Source organism: Ictalurus furcatus, chromosome 11 (genome assembly GCF_023375685.1).
Source record: "Ictalurus furcatus strain D&B chromosome 11, Billie_1.0, whole genome shotgun sequence".
Classification (NCBI taxonomy): Eukaryota; Metazoa; Chordata; class Actinopteri; order Siluriformes; family Ictaluridae; genus Ictalurus; species Ictalurus furcatus.
The window spans coordinates 13,199,210-13,206,824 of record NC_071265.1 but is presented as its reverse complement, the minus strand read 5'-3'; positions in this window follow the sequence as shown (position 1 = coordinate 13,206,824).

Sequence of the window (7,615 nt, the reverse complement as noted above, 5' to 3'; positions counted from 1 at the left end):
GAGTGAGAAATTTATGACAGAATTTTCATTTTTGGGTGAACTATTCTTTTAAAGAGTTACTGAGGCACTCACACATTCTACTCATAATACCACATATTATAATGAAGTTGTAGTTATTATTATTAAATATTGAAAGATTACTAATGTGCAGTTGGATTACTGTTGGAATATCATGTAACCATCCAGGAATTTTTTTTATATATTAATGTCAAAATTTCTTTCAGTTTATATGCATTATCTTATGATACTAAATAGATGATCTAAATTGAAAGTGCCGATGGATCTTGACAGATTTTGCTGTCTGTTTTTTTTCCCCTCTTTTTCATTAGGATATTAGAAAGAGAGTAATACCACACTACAGTGCTTTTTATGATCAGCCATAATTTGCAGCTTTACCTTCCCTAACACGAATCAGTTTCAGTATAACCACTTCCTGGTTCATCGTTTCTCTGGAAAGTCTAGCTAGAATCTTCTATGCAGTGTCACAATACATACATGTTTCAGTCCTAATTGCATACATTTACATAAATTTCTTGCACAGTCTATAGTTAGTTAGTTAGTTAGTTAGTGTTAGAATATTGGAAGTGGAAGTGTAATTACATTTCAATCAGATTTGCATTTTGCAGTCACAAGATCTAAAATATGTTGGTCCTGCTGGGGTAACCCTTAGTGTTTCATGTAGACCTCTTTAGGAAGCTAATAAAAAAAACTTTAAACTATCCATAGAAGTCTTGAGAGATGTGTAGTTTTATGAACTCCTGCCCTGGTCAGGCTGAATAAAATTAATAACACCACATTCCTGAATGTACTTATATCCTGTAAATCAACATTGTTCTAACAGAGTGTATAGTTAAAACAGCCATATAAAAACAACACAGGTGCTCGTATAGAAACAAAATTTCCATCTGAGCATCTTAGAAGATGCAGGTTAAGAAACTCACAACAAAAGTAAAAGGAAAAGTAATGGCCCACGTCAGCCCATTCTACTCCTTTGGGAATAAAAGTGATTACATAACTTCTACTTCAATGTTATATTTCATGCAGAGTTAAACTGGAGTTCATTTGTACACCCTGTCTAAGACAGGTGTTTGTTACAATTATTATGAATATGAAAATACTTATTTGTGATAAGTGTGCTACTTCATTTTTCCTTTCCCTCTACTTGGAAAGTTATGTCTTACTAATAAAACCCAAATGTATAGCTTAATATATAAATAAACTCAAAGTAAAATAATTCTTTATTCAGATGATATCCATGATTATACTCTATGGATCTCAGTCTATGTATTTACTTGTTTCAGCTACTATTTGCAAAGCAAATTGGGGGCATGAGAACTACACATCTGAGTGCAGGTTGTTATCTCACAAAACAAATGTACACAGGGGTTGACACACACCACTGGGAGTTCAACACCAATGCCACAACAGCAGGCAATGAAGACACTTATAGTAGAGGTCTGATAAGTTTACCACCTACTCACTGCAGATAGGTCAGAAAAATGGGTGCAATTAAGTGCCGAATTGTGAACAGTGGAGTATAACGCAGGGCAAAAGAACACTAGAAGATACAGGAAGGACTGAAAGACATGCAGGAACAAAATGAAGCTCAGAGAGAAGTTGGTGAGTGACAGCATTCCACGGCTGCGTTGCTATCTTTCACAGAAAATTCACTCTTTATATAGGCATGAATTTCCCAAAAGGGTCAAAGCCATTTTAATATCGAAAAAAAAAAGTATAATTTTGAAAATGTTTTGTTTTGGTGATAAATTCATATTAAAATGCATGATCAAACTCAGATTAGAAGTTATAAATGGTTATGGTTAAGGTGGGGGACAAAGTAAGCAGTCTCAAGTTTTCTTATGACTTACTAAGAAATACAACTTATTGCTTTTACTTGCTACAATTCCAACATATTTCATATGAGATCAGGTTGTAAAACATTTTTAATTATTATTATTATTTTATCGATATTAAGACTATTATGTTTTGTAAACTTTAGCCAGTATTTTAAAGTTTATACACCTACTCCTTTTTCTAAGAAAAAAGCCCAAAATAACCATTAATACTTGTCCCGAGAACCTGGATTTAATTTCCTGTTTACTGATATTCTCAACACAAACCAACATAACTTTCAGGACTCCTAATAAACAAAATTAATTTTGTTGAATTTCATACTAGTGAAGTTCGAAGGAAAGTTATGAACACATAACCCTGCTCTTAACTCTAAACTGTTCAGAACTTTTCATACAAGACCAAGTTGAAGGGGCTTTTCACTGTTAATAAACAATTGTATGAAGTGAAGGAGATTAAAATGAATGAATATTAATTCACAGAACTAAGTGAAAGTACTCTTTCTATATGTATGACCATGTGTACATCAAGCCATGAGGAATCTCTACAAGAGAAACACACACATTCTGCTCAGCTCAACTTGGGGCACTGTCAAAAGAAAAGGGGATCTCACCACAGAAGAGGGTCTCAACAGAGAATTAGAGAGCTGTGCTTCTATTACTTAGGGTTGACTGACAGCTTCATAATATCCCTGGGTTAAGGAACAGCAACTTCTTGTTAGAGGTTAATTGGAAGCAGATGTGGGACTCTGCTACTGTTACTGACATATATTAGCTTAAGCAGACTCTCAGAAGAAACAGTCCCTGTTTTTCCATGTGTGACTTTCACTACGTTTGAACAAAGCAACCTTTTTACATGTAACCTCAGGTACATAATGTTTCACTTAGACAATTCCTTTCAGCTTCTCAGATTAAAACGAAAAATAAGTGTCAGTCTTCGACTATGGTAGTATTTTAAGTACGATAAAATATAACATTTAAATAAAAAAAAATATTCTGAAATATTTCATAAAACGCGTTCCAAGAGCAGCGACCATTTCATGTAAAAGGACACGAGATTTTTGGTAACAGGACTGAGAAAAATGCATCCATCTCCCGCTTTGAAACCTTGTAAAACAAAATGAAATAAACTTACCTGAGATTGACCAATATACATTTTGAACAGTGAAATATGTGTTATTAGGTTCGGTGTTGAAAAAAATATAAATTAAATATATAGAAAATATATATAAATTTAATTTAATTTTAAAGAGTTAAAACAGGCAAATGTCTCCCATTCGGTGGAATGTCTCATATGCTGTTAACTGATTTCGTCCAATGCTAGCGTGCTGTGGGCGCGAGGGAAGAGCAGAATTCGCGGCCGTTTTACATGATTCATACATTATAAAATGTTTACAATTTGGGTATAATTTGATTTTAAATATTAGCGACGATTACAAACGAGCCAAAAGATTAACCGATTTACAAAACTTGTTGATTTACAAAATTCCCCTCCCAACATTCACTTGTTTATTATAATGTACATAATACATTATTCATTAATACCTTATACAAAAATAAAATAAAAGTGTTCCTTTTCAGTCCTGCAAAATGGGGATTCTGTGGTCTCCTCTCACGTGTACAGAGCTGAAAGAGCTGAAGCATCAACCCTTACTCACCTTGGCGAAGTACTGGGAAGAGATGAGATGCAGTCGGCCAGAAGGGACAGGTAGACTAACCGCGCTCGCGAGCTCGCACGCTCTCTCTCTCGCTCTCCCTCTCTACTACTTCGTTCTACTCGGTCTGAAGGGTCCTAAGGCGACCGGATAGTTTTCCCTCTTCTCCAAAATGAACCGAACAGTGACTGAAAACAATTAAGAGACTTCTCATTAAGCTATACTAGTATTTAGAGTGCAGTTATGATCTGTAACAAAGACACAGAATGAATTTGCAAGACATTGGTTTGGGATTAAATGTGTGGAGCAGGTTATGTGGACCCATCCCCTCTGAAACTTAAACGTAAAACATACAGGCAATTTATCATCAGCTAAAGTGGGGCAGTGTCTATAAACCAACAGTCTGAACAAAGCAATACAGATTGTTTATCTTAGTTTTAGTTGAAAACGTCATAAGAAGAAATTGAATACACAAACAAACAAACAGACAGAAAGAAATATAAGGGCAATCTGAAAAGGGCTTAATTAATCCACAATGTTAAACTAATATTCACCAGCTACTAAGAATACTAAGGATTATTAATGTTATTTAATAGCAATAGCTTTCATTTCTTTATTAATGTGTATGTTGTTTATTAAAATAAAATTAAAACATTAGCAAGCTACCAACAATCAATACCAGTCTTTCAGAAATAATATGCGAATATTTAAAGCTTTAGGACCGTGTGTGTGTGTGTTGAGAGAGAGAGAGCCAGAGAGTCATCATAAGGATGTCTACTAATAAATGTAAAATATAATAAAATGCATATATATATATATATATATATATAATATTTAAGTAAACTGGAAATGCACTTGAATCTGGTATTTTAAATTATATAAAGGTCTGTGTTAATTTAATAGCATTAAAAAAAAAAAAAAAAAAAAGGCATTTGGCAGACACCCTTATTCAGAGCAACTTATATTTATCTATTTTGTTTTATACAACTGAGCAGATGAGGGTTAGGGCTAATGGACCCAGCAGTGACAGCTTGGTGGTGAGGGGATTTGAACTCACAACCTTCCAAATCACACATCCGATGTCCACTGAGCTACCACTGCCCAAAAGTAGCAGAAACTATAGGTGTGGCCAAATGAACAATTTGGTACATTCCTAAAAAGAAGAAATGCACTGGCATGCTCAGCAACACCAAAAGTCCTGGAAGAACATGGAAGACAACTAAAACTTTATGAATACAAATTCGTTCCTTGTTGAAGAAAAATCCCTTTGTTTAATTTTTGTAAATCTTACTACATTTATTTGCGGATCGTAATCTATTAATATGGCATTATGAAACAATTCTAACCACATTTCTACATATCATCAAGAGACTTGAAATGTATCTTCTGGACCAGGCCCTGAATGTACCCAAGAAGTGTCATGACTATTCCACCTTGTGGTCAAGAACTTCGACAACTTTAAATTCTTTTCCTTATACCAATTGAAGAATTTGTGCTGCAGTTTTTTTTTTGTTTGTTTGTTTTTGTTTTTGTTTTTTTACAAAATTATTCAACCCCCATTGCAAATCAGGTTTATTGTGAAAATTTACAGACTTTCATCTGTTTGTAATGAACAAATCAACAAAAGCAGCTGAAATAGTTCATTACAATGAATGCTTCAAGTGGTTTCCCCATTTGCAATGGCGGCTGAATAATTTTGATTTCAACTGTAAATTCACAGTTCTTTTCCCCCATATAATTTCGTGTGTCATGGACATTAGACAACACTTGCAGACTCATCCTCTGAGGTAAAAAGGTTTATTAGAGATAGATGGTTAATACAGGATATAATAAAGCAGCATAGAATAATGAGAGCGCTCTAAAGCTCTTGTGCTGAACCACTATTATATATACGAAATGCAGAGCATGACACACTTCTGTGTATCGATAAGAAGCAGGTTGAAACAAACAGGCTTTGTTAGAGGGTCTTAGAATATGTACAGACAAACCTTGAACAGAAGAACATGTTTGTGTCTCTGTAAGCAGATAAACATTCTGTACTGATCTAAGTGACATGACATGGCCTTCTTAGGCATTATCCTCTGATGAGAATGAAACAGAACAAGAACAAAACTATTACAAAGTAAAAATTAATAATTTCCCTCACACCTGGAGTATGCTGAAGTGAATGTATACCAACATCTGAAATTCAAGTGTACTTCCTGTCATCCATCTTGCATTTTGTCAAAAACTGATTTTTTTTTTTTTGCTACTCCTCCTACAAATTATGTCCAATCAACACCAAATTTGGCACACATCGTCTTCACAACAATCTGGACAAACCTTATCAAAATAATGTTGATATTCCGAATGGTTTGCATGTAAAGTGAAAACAAATCTTAAGGCAAAACCACCAAACAGGAACTGAGGCTATATTTCAGCAAAGACCTTACACACTGACACAAATCTTGGTAAACATCTTCATGATTGTGCTCTGAGGCTATGCAACACATTTAATAACAGTACCACTTACTAGTCAAAAGTGCAATAACATGCCAAATATGCCTTCATCTAAGTGCCACTTTTACTACTCCTCCAACAAATTTTGTCAAATTCTCACAAAATTTAGCTCACATCATCTTGAGACCTGTCTAAATAACTGTCTACTGCCATTCTAGCCATTAAATGTACTATTATACAAACAACACATGACTGACCAGGTTTAATATCAATGAGCAATTTTCAATAAAAAAAAAAACAACACAAAGTGGGGGAAAAAGACCCAGACTGATGGGAAAAAGCATTAATACTTTCTATGTTTTTAAATTGCAAGAAGAAAACTACATTTCAGGTCAGAACAGTACCCATCTTTATGACAGGACAAGTAGCAACAGAAAACACCAAAGGTCACAGAATCAGCTGCAGCAGAAATGGTACCCTCATGTCCATTTATTCATCTAGACCTTTCCTCCTACAGTCAGATAATTCCACCACTGTTTGTGGTCAAAACATGTGCATTATGAGTGAAACTACAAATCTTCAATCCCTTTGCCTAAACCTATTGTGCTGTTTTGCTTTGATTGCTTAGGCAACAATTGTATGGAATTAAATTTGTGCCAAAAGTAATGAACGTAACAAGAAACAAACAAAAATATACAATGAGAAAGAAGAAAAACACTAAAAATGAAAACAGTGAACTCGGTGGCAAAATTTTTAAATGGTCTTTCAGTAAACAGAATTCTTTGTTAACAGTTTTCTTTATCTTCATTTGTGCTAATCATGGTTTATGAATGCACTGCCAGAGTTTTCATTTATTCTTACAAACTTTTTGTTCATGCTGTACAATTTTATGTTCACCATTCTGGCACCAATCTCACATTTGGGAGGGCTTAACAGCGATTTACTTTCATTGGCTAGTGAGATTTGGAACGACAGCTCAAGTGTCCAGCTGAGGAGGAGGAGGAGGACATTGATGACACCACTGCCGCTGTGTGCCACTCCTGAGATCTCATCTTAGAGAAAAAAAGTCATATGAGACTACCCAAACCTCAAATATTAATTATGAACTAATATACTAACTAAACAAGTAAGTAATTTCCACTACAAAGTGCAAACAATATAACTATACAGAGAACCGCATCCAGAACGCTCTCCAAAATTCATGACATTGAAGTCTCTACTTCTTTTTCAGGGAGCTGTTGATACAAATCTCACTAGCCAATGATGATTTAAAGATTTAAAAGTTTTGGCTGAGATTATCTTTTAAGATAAATATACCGTATGTAACTGGTGTTGTGGTTATTAGGGCATTGCCTATAGTCTGTATTTATTCTAAAAAAAAAATGTTAGGTTGTTAAAAAAAAACTCGGTTAGGTTGTTATTTACTGATATTTGTTCTAATATATATCATTGGTTAATGTTTGTTGTTGTTTGGATTCAGGAATTTCATATATTGGCATTTCGTACTGACCCACATTATTTCTTTGTTTTATTTAATGACTTTCAATATTTCCCACATTATAGTTTCACAGATTTTGAAATTGATTTTTCAATTTTTGTTTATTTAATGGACATGCATATATTTGGTCCACAGTGTCTCTGTGTTTGCGGTTGTAAAGGTTTTTGAGCTGT